This window comes from Lissotriton helveticus, chromosome 3_2 (genome assembly GCF_964261635.1).
Source record: "Lissotriton helveticus chromosome 3_2, aLisHel1.1, whole genome shotgun sequence".
Taxonomy (NCBI): Eukaryota; Metazoa; Chordata; class Amphibia; order Caudata; family Salamandridae; genus Lissotriton; species Lissotriton helveticus.
The window spans coordinates 172,126,711-172,141,851 of record NC_136062.1 but is presented as its reverse complement, the minus strand read 5'-3'; the positions used below and the strand labels follow the sequence as shown (position 1 = coordinate 172,141,851).

Sequence of the window (15,141 nt, the reverse complement as noted above, 5' to 3'; positions counted from 1 at the left end):
AAGTCAGTGTGTGATGAGGAAGTGAAAAGATGGATTGATGGAAGAGAACAGGGATGGGGTGGGTAATAAAGCAGATTTCCAAGATAAGTTTCATTGTGCAACCGCACAAAACACACATTTGCTCGACCGACAAAGCATGTATAGCCTGCAACACTTGTACACACTCTCATGACGTCATCATTATCAGACGACGTCTTTTCACGCTAGCCAGTTCGCGCCTCTCTAAGGTATTTAGAGGGTCCCGTAATCATTTAGGATTCTCTGCTTCGGGGCCCTGTTATGTTGAGAACCCTACTCTTCCGTGATCATGTAAGTACCCCTTGAACCCTGCGCCGTTCGATTTATCAGTCAGACAGGGACCCCCATATAGGAATAACGTTAAGGATAGTATCACGTTAGCTGTCTAATTTGTGATAGTAATCATGTGTAGGAATTATCTTTATGTACGGACCTATCACTTTGTAGGGAATCATGACCGGGTGGAATCTTATCTTTCTCTAGCCCCGATATTATTGATATCGTTTTATGTACTGTTGACTAATCTGCTGATCCAGCGGGCTATAGAAAATATATCATAAACTACACTACCCAATTTCATAACCTATAAACAAAATTCTAAACTATACATGGACCCATTTATGAACCTGATATATTTTGGGCCTACTGAATCAGGTGGTCAAATAAATCTATATACACATTATTTACAAACTATAAACATTTTATATATTTGCAGAAAGAATATTGTCATTAGAATAAAACCCAACCATTTAAACGACCACCATAGGCGACGTGATCTAGCTAAAGGTAACCTATACTTCTAAATAACCAAGACCAGCTTGTTTGTTAAAAGTAAGATTTTATTTTCTAAATTATGGTATATAAGTTGTAAGTTTTATAAATGAAATTTATTTGCAATAAAGCAAGCATGATGGTAAAGAAATTGAGAAAAATACAATTTAAGCAATTGAATTAACTTCAAAGAATTATATAAAGTTTAGCATTTCTAAAACCTATTTCCCTAACTGAGCTAAATAGACAGAAATTAAAGTAAAGTTCTTTGAGGATTCTTACGTGCTCCACGCAAAGTCCAGCAGCACATCACCCTCATCGGAAAGTCAGAAAGCAGCAGCCAGCCCAACCCTAAGGGCATGACTTTTTATACCTTTCTACGCTAACTAAACTAGCAAAGGAAAGTTTTCAGAAATACTCGACGTCCCATTGGCTGAAAGTGACAAGTGACATGTCACCCGATTCTTAAAAAGTTCCACAAAATCATGTCTTACAAAGACCATTGTCTCTTCCACGTGAAGCCAGAGGCTTCCTGCTATTGCAACTTTGTAACAGATCATCCTCGCAGCTTCCATAGCTTTTCAGAGCAACTTCCGCGGATGCCAAGTTAAGGACTGACAAAAAGTTCACTTTCGACCTTGGCCATGTCCGACAGAATGATGTCAGCTCATCAGTTTTTGCTTTGTGAATGCAGCTTCAATAAACGTTTTAATTCAGAATGGGCGTCTCGTGACTTTCTGCAGAATTATAGATCAGCTTTTATTTTGCGGCTCAAATAGCTAGGCCTCAAAAGCAGGCAACTTATGATTTCTAGTATAAAACAAACACAAGAAAAGTATTAATGTAAGAAATAAAGTATATTCTGTATCCACCCCATGGTTTACTAAATAATTAACCCACCCGATTAATCAAAATGTTACCTAGCCATAGCAAACAAATAAAGCAGCGTTTATATTTACCAGTCTCCGTTTTTCAATGAGACCCATATGCACCTAGAATAGTAGAAATGACATCACACAGACAAGGAAAAGCAAAACAAGCACATGCTTAATTTAAGTATGCAGCAGTTAGTAATGACAAAAACGAAAACAATAAATTATTTTATTATTTTGCACGAACAAAAAGATGCAACATTTATGCACGTTTATGAGCACACATGTTAGTCCCCCCACGTGTAAAGTTTAATCTAGGTTGTATTAGCACGACATATCACAAATCATTAATAATTTTATTCATGTTATGGAAATGTGACTTTGCGAGTTTAAACAAAATTTTGTTTTCTATCTCGCTCCATCAACTCCCTCATCTGGTGATTAACAAATCACCACACCAGCACTCAAAATTTTGGTAAAATTAAATTTATAAGAAATCGATTCAAATTCATTGTATTAGTAAACCTAAAAGTCTGTTTCAGCATAATCCTTGCAATTAACATGACGCTCTCTATGTAACTCCTGCAACTCAATTTCCCTTTCCTCTTCTTTTCTCAGTTTATAAATTCTCTTCTTTTCTCTCAAATGCTTCTTTCTTTTATGTAACAAACAACCTACTTTAGTCAAAATAAAAATGAATACTATTATAATCAAAGGTGCCAGAATCTTGCCAAGAATTGAACTTCCGATATTATGAAACCAGTTTTTAATTGCTTGAAACCTATTTGAAAGTTTCCCAGTAAAATCTTCTTCTTCTAAAGGAATTATTTCAGAATGCATTTGTGTAATATTCTTAATATACATTTCAATATTTTTACTTTCATCCGGTATATATGTACAGCAATGTTGGACATGTAAAATGCCACAGACTCCTCCCTCTTTTGCTAAGAGTATGTCTAAAGCAAGACGGTCTTGAATTACCATGGATCTAATTGCAATAACTTCAACATTCACTAATTGAAATCCATCAGCAGTGTCAGTTGATAATCTATCAACTATAGTGGACAATTTTCTGATTCTCCCTGCATTTAAGGTTATACCAACAAAAGGTATTACAGCTTGAAAAATATCTCCCAGAACTTCAGTAAAAGTTTCTCTTTTAGCTCTATTTACATAATTATGGATTTTAAATAATCCTTCTGAATCTCTGTCAACATGAAACACTTTAGGAAAAACAATTCCCACATAACAAGTTCCATACCAATGGTCTGGAAGGTTGTAGTAGGCTTTGTCACCACAAACAAAATAAATTCCAGGAAAGATAGGATCTTTTCCACCTTTAAATCCCCAACCTCCCATAATCTGATAAGTATCTTCACAGTTGCTTGCACCTACAAAATAATTATCAAAAAGTGTGTTATCTCTTCTAATGCAAAGCTTTCCACTAACAGGTTTGTCTATGTGAATTGCAATATTTTCAAGCATTTTGCCATTTAGTTTCTCATCTTCTTTTTGCCAGAATGATGACTTAGTCTGCTTGACTAATTCATTTCTCTTATAAATTGCTCTTCTCTCCTCAACCATATTCAGAAATTTCTTCCCTTCAGCACTTAATTTACATGTTAGATTATTCTTATAAGCATACTCATAAGTGAGTTCATTAGTAACAAGGAAATATTCTCTCAATTGTTTAGCTTTCTTATGCTTATTTAAAGCATTATCAATCTTGACATTAGCAAAAATCTCATCATAATTTGAATAGTAATATTCTAAACGACCAGTTTGATAAAATAAACTAGTTAATACACTACATGTAACAGCATAAGTGAGAGGAAGCATATTATATGTTACTCCCTCAGAAACAGAAGCGGGTAACTTAACGCACACATAACAATCCTTTGCATCCATTACCTTTACATATTCACTCAAAAGCTTTGTGAAAGTATTGCTTGAAAAATCACCTATTGATTTATCTTGATGAATGTTAGGTTGATGATCAATTACCTTTGCAGATGCACTATGTTTAGTTTGGCTAACCAGAGCTTTGCTTGTTAAATTAACTTTGTGTAATTCTTTATTCATTTCTAAAGGTATGATCACAGCTAGTACCAACCAGAGCAGAACTAAAATGAGCAGACATACCAGAGTCATCTTACAGCATCTTTTAAAAACAGAGCATTTTGAAGTGCTCTTCTTAATGTAAGGCATTTTTAGGTTAGTTTTAGCTTCTAGCTTCAAAAATAAAAATAAATTTTAAAATTTATATACACCCCCCTTTTAAAATATATTTTTCTTTTATAACCCTAAACAAGATTTCTTCGACCTTATGTCATACATAAGTTTTCTTCTACTAGACAGTTCTTCTTCGACCTTATGTCAACTAACAGGATTTCTTCAGCCTTATGCCAATTTAATAATTTTGTACTTCAATCATTGTCACTAATTTCTTGGATTTCGTTTTCTTCTTCACTACTATCATATATGTCTATAACAGGTGGAATTACTAAGTAAGTCCACTCAGGAGACTTGTATTTCTGGTTTGGTCTAATTATTCTCTTCCCTTTTCTCGATATCACTTCTATTTTCCTTCCAACTCCAACCTCTTTTCCAGGACTCTTTTGACTACTGATTTCTTCAACTTGTTCTATTGGCTTTTTAATCAATCTCACTCTCAATCTTCCACCAGGCCAGTAGTCTGCTTTTCTCACGTACTTTTTCTTTGGTTCAGAATTATTTGATTCTGATGTTGTCTTTTTCTCAACATGTTTAAAATGATAACTCATTTTTAAAAGTTAAATATAATTCACAAAATCGTTTCTTAAAATATTTCCGGGATGTTCCGCAAAACAACCAATCCGTGCGCGAAACACACCAACAAGCCAATGGCGGTTGAGCTACGTCAGTTTCCTGCTCAACCTATAAATTTGGAGAATTTCTGAAGGACCAATCAGCTCACAGGCCGTCAGAGACTCAGGAGCCAATCAGAATACAGCTTGTGACGTAGGTCACCCAATCCCAGCGCGGCTCTGTGACGTACACAGCAGCTGCGGTTTCTCGCTTCTCACTCCTGGCGCTTACCCCTCCTTCACAAAATCTTTTCACAGCGCCATTTTAAGAACACTTTTCAGTGTAAATTAATTCTTAACAATGACTTATAAAGACAACATCTGTTCGTTTCACTAATTAGGATAGTTTACATACATTCAAGTATCCACACTTCGGAATAGACGGCGCTATTCACACTAAGGATAATATTCAATTGTCAGTAGAGTAACCTTACCCCACCCTTCTAACATGTATAATTATGAACTCGCTTTGCTCTGAACCCACCGCGAAGTGAAAAGTTCTAAGAGTTCCACTTGAACATAAAATACAACTCAAACTCGCACTTTTACACGGAAAATTCCCTAAATTCAAACACACGCGAAATCCGTACAGGACTCTCACCTGTTTATAGAAATCATGTACCGTTAGCAAAATAACGACGTTATCCGTACAGGGCTCTCACCTGTTTATAGATATGAAACATGTACCCGTACAGGACTCTAACCTGTTTATAGATAATCATGCACCGACGTTAAATTTTACCCTTCACTCAAGCTCGGATATAACTAATACTCTCATCACAGTGAGTTTTATGGAAGGCGCTTTGTCCCTATTCTCATGCTGCTTTGATTTCTTAGAAAATCCTCACTATACAAGAATCAGACCTAGCCCTAAAACTGTGCTGCTCGGCGACAACACTATGGTACACGGCGATACCTCTTGTGATACTCGGCGATATCACTACAAACGAACAGATGGCTTGCGTGACTAATTTCTCGCCACACAATCTATACCGGTATAGCTTACAGATAGGCACGAAAAACGAACTTAACAATTGTTAAAACATTAATCCTATTTGCATACCATGACGTAATCCTTAGCAACCAACATGTTACCTTGGTTACCCCTTAGCAACCATCAATTTCTGCTACCAGATAATTGATCCAGCGGGCTATAGAAAATATATCATAAACTACACTACCCAATTTCATAACCTATAAACAAAATTCTAAACTATACATGGACCCATTTATGAACCTGATATATTTTGGGCCTACTGAATCAGGTGGTCAAATAAATCTATATACACATTATTTACAAACTATAAACATTTTATATATTTGCAGAAAGAATATTGTCATTAGAATAAAACCCAACCATTTAAACGACCACCATAGGCGACGTGATCTAGCTAAAGGTAACCTATACTTCTAAATAACCAAGACCAGCTTGTTTGTTAAAAGTAAGATTTTATTTTCTAAATTATGGTATATAAGTTGTAAGTTTTATAAATGAAATTTATTTGCAATAAAGCAAGCATGATGGTAAAGAAATTGAGAAAAATACAATTTAAGCAATTGAATTAACTTCAAAGAATTATATAAAGTTTAGCATTTCTAAAACCTATTTCCCTAACTGAGCTAAATAGACAGAAATTAAAGTAAAGTTCTTTGAGGATTCTTACGTGCTCCACGCAAAGTCCAGCAGCACATCACCCTCATCGGAAAGTCAGAAAGCAGCAGCCAGCCCAACCCTAAGGGCATGACTTTTTATACCTTTCTACGCTAACTAAACTAGCAAAGGAAAGTTTTCAGAAATACTCGACGTCCCATTGGCTGAAAGTGACAAGTGACATGTCACCCGATTCTTAAAAAGTTCCACAAAATCATGTCTTACAAAGACCATTGTCTCTTCCACGTGAAGCCAGAGGCTTCCTGCTATTGCAACTTTGTAACAGATCATCCTCGCAGCTTCCATAGCTTTTCAGAGCAACTTCCGCGGATGCCAAGTTAAGGACTGACAAAAAGTTCACTTTCGACCTTGGCCATGTCCGACAGAATGATGTCAGCTCATCAGTTTTTGCTTTGTGAATGCAGCTTCAATAAACGTTTTAATTCAGAATGGGCGTCTCGTGACTTTCTGCAGAATTATAGATCAGCTTTTATTTTGCGGCTCAAATAGCTAGGCCTCAAAAGCAGGCAACTTATGATTTCTAGTATAAAACAAACACAAGAAAAGTATTAATGTAAGAAATAAAGTATATTCTGTATCCACCCCATGGTTTACTAAATAATTAACCCACCCGATTAATCAAAATGTTACCTAGCCATAGCAAACAAATAAAGCAGCGTTTATATTTACCAGTCTCCGTTTTTCAATGAGACCCATATGCACCTAGAATAGTAGAAATGACATCACACAGACAAGGAAAAGCAAAACAAGCACATGCTTAATTTAAGTATGCAGCAGTTAGTAATGACAAAAACGAAAACAATAAATTATTTTATTATTTTGCACGAACAAAAAGATGCAACATTTATGCACGTTTATGAGCACACATGTTAGTCCCCCCACGTGTAAAGTTTAATCTAGGTTGTATTAGCACGACATATCACAAATCATTAATAATTTTATTCATGTTATGGAAATGTGACTTTGCGAGTTTAAACAAAATTTTGTTTTCTATCTCGCTCCATCACTGCTACCCTGATTAAAATACCGATATTTACACTAGACAGACCTACAGTGCAGCAGGGTTGGTCTGTCGGCACTTGACTTTTTTATTACGCAGACCCTTACCTGCTTTACTGATATGACTTATGCTATCTCTGTTATCGTATTAACCTCAGCTAGCAACTTGTCATTTAGTCCTTTTTATACCTCCTTTTTTTCTTTCAGTTTATCCAAAATGTATTTCATTGGTCACGTATCCGATGAGACATCAAAATCATCTGGACTTTAAAAACTATTGAAGGTATTCATTCTACATTTGATGTTCGATTTAGTGTTACATCTTTACTGATGAATAAGCTTTATTTTGGGCTTTATTTTATCTTGACCGTAGGTCATGAGGGGTCCCGAGCGCTGCTCTGAATTCAGCAGTTCATCATTTCTGCTTTATGTCACAGCGCCCCAAAATTGGGCGATCTTTTAAAAGTTGAGTCCATTGCAGAATCCCTTCTGCCTTTTTAACAGGTATTAACCTCAGTTATTTATAAGATGACATGTGGCTCACGCATACAGTGGAGCTATATATATATATACACTTACCACCTAGCTTAACTCGCGCTGCACTAGCGCTGTGTTTTAAAACCTTCTCGTGTTTGATTTGGGTTTGTGTTTTAATTTTGGGACTTACCCTTGTTTTTTAAATTGTGGCTTCGTGTTGCCTTAGCGCTCGCCTCCTGCCCCCTCACTGCATCTAAAAGTGCACTTTGTGCCTCCAATCACCACCACTTTGGTGGGTCCGGGCTCAGGGGATCTTTCTCGGCGCCATTTTGGGTTGGGGGACTTCATCCTGCGGCGGCCGCCATCTTAGAGCGGACTTCGCGCGCGCAGGGTGACGTGAGAGCCTATTTAAAGTTGCTCTCATACGCGCAGCGTGACGCGCAGGTTGACGCCCTCGCTGTGCCTGAGTCGTGCAAGAGTCCTGCCCGTCTGCGCCCGTCAGCGTCCCGGAGGCGTCGGGGCGGCGGGGGACCTTGGCCGGCACTACTCTGGCTGCGATGATTTGCTATTCTTCTGCGTCACTGCGGGACATGCGGGGCCATTCTAGCTCTTGCCGCTCCGTTTTCCCGGGGCGGTTTAGGGGCAAACGTTGCTGCCCGTCCTGCGGCTGGACGCCTGCCTTGTCTTGTGCTACAGTTTCCCGCCAGGCAACTGCTGATGCGAGGCATCTTTGTATGCTGCTGAACACAAGGTCGGTAGGTCGTCATGCCCTGCACATTCACGACCTTTTGGTCAGGGAAAATCCCCTGTGCCTGCTACTGACAGAAACCTGGCTCGGAGAGGCTTCCCATCCGGACGTCTTCTCTGCCATCCCGCCGGAATATAACATCTTCCGTCAGGACAGAGCGAAGGGTAGGGGAGGGGGAGTAGCGGTTGTGGTGAAAAAGAGCGTCTCCTGCTCAGTGCTTCCCTTGAACCCTATTGGGAATGCCGAGTCGCTTGCTTTTACGATCAGATTGTCCCCGGGTCAGGCCCTGAAGGGGTTGCTGGTCTATAGACCACCAGGTCCTGTGGGTTCCTTTTTGGAGGATCTACAGACTGTCGTCTCTGAGTTGGCGCTGTCCACCCAGCACTGCATTGTGGCCGGTGATTTCAATTTCCACCTGGATGTGGCGGATGACCCTGATGCGGCCAAACTGCTGGATGTTACATCTCCGCTTGGTCTTATTCCATGCGTGTCAGGGCCAACACATGAGAAGGGGAACACCCTGGATCAGGTGTTTTCATCTGTTCCACTTATGGAGGTTGCTACCCTGCAGATGCCCTGGACTGATCACCGGTTGATTAGTTTTTTGGTGCTGGAATGTGCGCGTCCGGATTACAGAGCGCCTACCTCGCTCAGACCGGCCTCGAGAGCGCTTCATAGAGTAACTCCCGACTTGCTCGAGCAGGCGCTGCTGGAGCACCCTTGTCTTCTCTCGGGTGACCTGGATAGCGACACGGAGACTCTGCAGCGTTGGCTTACCGATCGGCTGGATGATCTTGCCCCCAAGGTTGTCCCCCGGTCCACGGTGGTTCGGCACTCTGCCCCGTGGTTTACGGAGGCGCTCCGTGTGGCTCGTAGGCAGTGCAAGGTGGCCGAGAGGGCCTGGCGCCTTGTGTACGATGGGGAGGTTAAACTTGCCTACAAGGCGGTGTTGAAGGCTTAATAATTAGTGGTGGGAGATGCACACCTTGTTTAACAATTTATGCAAAAAAACTTTTTGAAACACTTCAACACAAGCGTGCTGCGGAGGATAACGCAATGTCCAAATTGCGGTGAAGAAACATATATAACAAATAACAACAAGCGAACCTGCTGAGCCTCTGCGCACTGTTGCTGATCCAGAGTGGATCCCTAAATCAAATTAATTTCAATGAAAATTCCAATACAAATTTTTAGACAACACAAAAAGCTGCGTTTCATATATGTATTTTATAAGTGTACACAAATGCACTGATTAGATCTCAGTATCACTGTAAACAAGATCAATACATGTAGATGTATAAATTCATTTGTTCGTATGAACATAAACAAAACACTTGATTATAAGGTAAATAATACATTCCTTAAGTTTCTCTTAACGAATTTGCCCTGCCCAATGCATTTCGGGCCACCAGGCCCTTCTTCAGGGGCGGTACCTACAAACAAGATAAACAAAATGCATGATAATCCTGTAATGCTTATGCTACTCTTAGCCTTCAATAAACAAGATAATAGACTTGCCACAGTGTAGAACAATTATTCATGATAATGATTAAACACACGTGATTGTTTCTGTATCATAGTAAAAGTAAGTAAACTTACATAGATTGTACTAATACGTTGTGATACGTTTTAAGTTTGGAACACCAGTCTGGGTTGATGTTTATCAGAATGTGAGGAATCTCAATATTCTCTAAAAACGAGAATGAAAAAAACATAAGATATATGCAAAAATATGTGCGTGTGTTCAAAAGATAACAGAAAAAAATTCTGCTTACATTTACCCAACGAGGGTGGACAATGAAGAACCTGTCGGTTAGAGCAAGTGCTGTGAAAACGGTGCTGTGAAAACGGCGGAGGTGTAGGGGCAGTGTGCCTATTAGTCATCAGAAACGTCCCAATCTGCAAAACGGAAGAATAACATGAACAAGACTCCGCGCCGGGTGCACAGATAAATATTACCACGTTTTGTCGAGGATCAGAGTTACAAGTACAACACACCGCCTAAATGCTTGTGGCTGATGACACAGCCGTAATTCTAAATATGCAAACTAACCTCGTTGTGCTTGTGCGTTCTGCACCATCAACGATACTCCAATATACCCGTCACAGAAACCAACCAGGGAAGTTAGCCTGTAAAATATGAAGCACCTTCTATGAAAGCGGGTCTACTACGCTATGCGGTACTGATCTAACGAGACGCAGTAACGGTTACCTCTCGATTCCCGAATGTGCTCCAACTCAGCTAGCGGCCCTCCGTCCAAGCAACCCCGAGTGGCGGCGGTGATTACAAGTTCAATGCGAGGCGCGACGGCCTTATGTGATGACGTCAGATAAGGCGCTAAACATAAAAAACGGACCAGAAGGCGGTCCGGGCCAGAAACAAAAATAAACGACTGAGCTGGGGTTCAGATGATGAAAAAAAATTGTATGGTGTGGTTAAAAAGAATATAAAAAAATGTGAAAGAAAAAGGAGGGGCATATCGATTTCCAACACATACATGTGCAGACATGGTTAATTAATAAAATAATGTGAACAGTAAACAACATGAGAAATTCATAACAGATCCTGCAGCGTGGAATATAAGTGCAATGTCATAGATAACAACTTAAGTCCGCTCGATCATTGATCCCAAAAGGATCTTGGGTATTAAGACGTTTGATCCAAAAGATCTCCCTCTGTAACAAGGTTTTGGTGTGATTTCTTCCTGGGGTGGGTATCACCATTTCCAGAACCTGGAACTTCATCTGTGCAATCGTATGCTTATTTTTGTCCCAATGGGTCGCCAGACTACTGTTGGGATTTTTATTGCGAATTGTACTTTTGTGCTCTGAGATGCGGGTCTTAATTTTTCTCTCTGTTTTGCCCACATACAGCAAGCCACACGGGCACTTAATGGCATATATCACACTGGAGGAATTACAATCTGCACTGATCTTAGTGGGAATCAGTTCTCCTGTATGTGGATGTCTCACCGTGCTTGTTACCATTACATTGTTGCAATGTACACAGTTGGTACATTTTCGCATTCCTTTGAAAACAGTGGTTTCAGATATCACTTTGGGTTTGATTAACTCCCTGATGTTCTGCGATCTCCTGTAGGCAAAAATGGGTCTGTTCATGAATAAATCCTTGAAATCAGTCTCATGGCTTAACAGATCCCAATGTCGATTAATGATCTTTTTTATATTTGGTGAGCTTGTGGAATATTTGCTGACAAATACCTGCCGTTGGCGTGGTTCTTTAATACTTTTTTTCAACAAGCTTTCCCTCGAGACATTGTCAGTTTTGTTTCTGGCTGTTTCTATTATGTCAACAGGATATTTTTTGGATGGATACTTTGAAGTTATTGTTTTGAGGTTTATTTGCAAAGTCTCCTCTTGTGAACAGATCCTTTTTGCTCGAAGCATTAAAGAATACGGCAGATTATCAATAAGTTTCTTTGAGTGAAAACTGTTGTACTGGAGTGCTGTGTTCTTATCTGTATCTTTGTGATACACTTCAGTTTCCAAAGTGTTATTCTCGATTTTAACCATCACATCCAGAAATGGAATCATAGTCTCACTGATATGGTGTTGAAGGCTTACCATCGGGACATTCTCGGTGCCAAGAGGGTTTATCTGGCTAGGAGGATAGAGGCATCTGCGAACTCCTGTAAGGAGATCTTTAATATTGTGAAGGAGTTTACGATCCCCAGCTCCCATCCGCCCCCACCAGCTTCGGCGGATGCTTGGGCATGCGATCTCGCTGGTTTCTTCACAAATAAGATCATGGCCATTCAGGCCACCTTCGTGGAGGAACCGGATGGAGGCAGCGGTGCGAGGGTGGACTGTAGACTGCCGCAGATTTCTGCGGCAGTGCTGTCCGACTTCCCTACTGTTTCCAGCGAGGCCTCTCATACGTTGTTGGCCAACCTTAAATCTGGCTCGCCACTTGACCCCTGCCCTCCCAAATTTTTGGCCGGGATGGCGGCAGTGGTGAACCCTTTGGTCAACTCCATCCTTAATGCCTCCCTGAGGGAGGGACGGGTCCCCAGCTCTTGGAAAAGAGCGATGGTGACCCCCCTCCTAAAAAAACCGGGCCTTGACACCGAAGTCTTGGCGAACTACAGGCCAATCTCGCTGTTACCAGCACTAGCGAAGCTGACGGAAAAACATGCCCACGGTGTTCTGTCTAGTTTTTTGGAAGCCAATAATCTGCTCCATCCATCTCAATCGGGCTTCCGTCCTAATTTTAGTACGGAAACAGCTTTGATAGAGGTGACTGAGATCATCAGGGAGACTCTGGATGCCGGCGGCAGGGCCATGCTGGTCATGTTAGATCTTTCGGCGGCTTTCGACACCGTCCCCCATAAGGCGCTTCTAACTAGGCTTTATGACATCGGCCTGAGGGGGACGGTGCTCAGGTGGTTTACTTCTTTCCTGGAAGGCCGCCGCCAGACGGTCTGGGTTTCCCAGAGCTCCGCCGAGATGCTGCCTTTGGGAGTTGGGGTTCCACAGGGTTCTGTGTTGAGCCCCACATTATTTAACATCTTTATGTCCCCTCTGGCGGCCTTGGTGGAGGCGTATGGGGCCCAGATCGTCTCCTATGCCGACGACACGCAACTCCTCTTCACATGCGGGAAAGATCAAGAGTTTGTGGGAGAGAGAATCCGGGACTGCCTTGCGCTGGTCTTCGACTGGTTCCAGCGGAACGGTCTGAGGGCCAACTCGGGCAAGTCCGAGATTTTATTTTTTGGTTGCGTTGCCGATCCGGAGTGGCAGCATTGGTGGCCGTCCGACATGAGTCCTCCCGCACAGTCCTCCGTGGTGGCCAAAAATTTGGGCGTCAAGCTAGACAATCAGCTGTCGCTCCGAATTCACATTCTTGGCCTGGCCGGCACCTGCTACGGATTACTGAAAATGCTCCGCAAATTTTTGCCTTTGTTATCTGAGGAGCACAGGAGGATTACTGTGCAGGCTCTGGTCGGTTCGAGGCTAGATTACGCCAATGCTCTTTTTCTCGGCCTTCCCGATTATCTGGTCCAGCGCCTTCAGGTGGTGCAGAACTCTGCTGCCCGGGCGATCTTTGGCTTAGGGAGACGAGCTCGAGCTTCCGGGCTGCTCCAGACGCTTCACTGGCTCCCCATTAGGAAGCGGATCCAGTTTAAATCCTTGACCCTGATGCATAAAGCTCTGCATGGATCAGGAGCGGGATATCTGCAGCGGAGACTGACTTTTTATCGTCCAGCTCGTTCCCTCCGCTCGGAAGCTCTTTGTAAAGCGGTGGTTCCATGGGTGAGGAAGGCCCGTGCGGGAGGGCGGTCTTTTGGCTGCAGAGCCCCCCAGCTTTGGAATCTGCTTCCATTTTCTCTTCGGAGTACTGCCAACCTGCTCCAGTTTAGGAGGGGCCTGAAGACCTGGCTTTTTAACTCCTAGTCTGTTTTAACTGCCTACTGTTTTTGCTTTGTTCTGTTGTTTGTTTTTAGCTGTGTTGTGTTATTTCATTATGAGTTGATGGTGGAAAGCGTCGGGACACTCCTTGTGAGTAGCTGTACGCTATACAAAAGCTTAATAACATAACATAACATAACATAACATAACATACAGTATTTCCACTTTTGTTGCCTAATAGTATTCATACATGAAAGGAGGTCATTTTTAATCAACTATTGCAGGCGCCATTTATCATTGGCAAAAGCTACGTAGTAGACACCTGTAAGTAATCTAGAATATACCTATAACCTTTTTTATTAATCTGCTGAGACTCCTAGGAGCATTATTTACTTCCATGCCGTTTAAAAAATCTTTCCTCAGATCACTTTATTTTCTATTTCAGTTCTGAACTGTTTTTATCCATCTAGAATTTTCCTTTTGTGTCATCTTGTGCCCATGCTTCACTCTTTTTAGGTTCTATTTCTGTTCCTTTTTGAAGCATGATTAACAGAATTCACTCACACATCTGGGCTCATTCAGGGGATTGGTGTGCTTGATTTTGCTCTTCTACACACAATGCACTGGTGTGGCGGTTTTTATTCTGCACTTGATTCTCAATTACCTATCTCACTTTTCCTTTATTTAAACCAGCCCTATGTTTTCTATAAGCCTCCAACTACAAGCAGTTTTTGTATCAATGACAGTGTACATTTTAGGCAATATATATATTTGATTGTAATTGTAATGTATAAAATTGTTTCTTTTTAGAATCTTCAAGGGTTCTCCAGAAGAAGGCGTGTGTAACGCCGAAACGCGCGTAGAGAAAATAATACCCTTTACCCACTGTTGTTGTTTAGTCTCTTATTTAATTTTATATATGCATTGTATTCACATCATTTATGTTTTAGACTATGTTTATTATTATTGTAATTCTTATAGTGTGGCCATTATTATTGTAATTGATTGTATTTTCGCCCAATCACATGGTTTTTAATTCTTATGTGTAATCTTTTTTAAATAAATGAACAATATATTTTTGAAATTTAGTTGTTGTTTTTTGCCGAGTACACTGTCAGATTTATCCAATGTGTGTTAATGTACCTGACAATTTTAAGGACCCTCAAGTTGCCTAGGATTTGTTATATTTGAAACACTTGTACACACCCACAGATCTCCTTGTGAAACAGGAACATAATCAGTAAGGCTGTTATTGTATTGTCTATGCACAGCTGGGTCCAGAGCACCAGCTCTACATTAAACAGTAGGATTGCTCGCCAAATAACCGCACACAGCAGAATTACCTTACAAAGCTGTTAATACAAAAAA

The 15,141-nt window shown here is 40.8% G+C and overlaps 1 long non-coding RNA gene across 1 annotated transcript; it reads left to right on the top strand.

The window, feature by feature from the left end:
* The first annotated feature begins 229 nt into the window (after positions 1 to 229).
* On the top strand, positions 230 to 14,745 carry LOC144826255 (uncharacterized). The gene is made up of 3 exons (XR_013609736.1): positions 230 to 309; positions 7,386 to 7,461; positions 14,584 to 14,745. It is a non-coding gene; the product is annotated as an uncharacterized LOC144826255 (long non-coding RNA).
* The last annotated feature ends 396 nt before the right edge of the window (positions 14,746 to 15,141 follow it).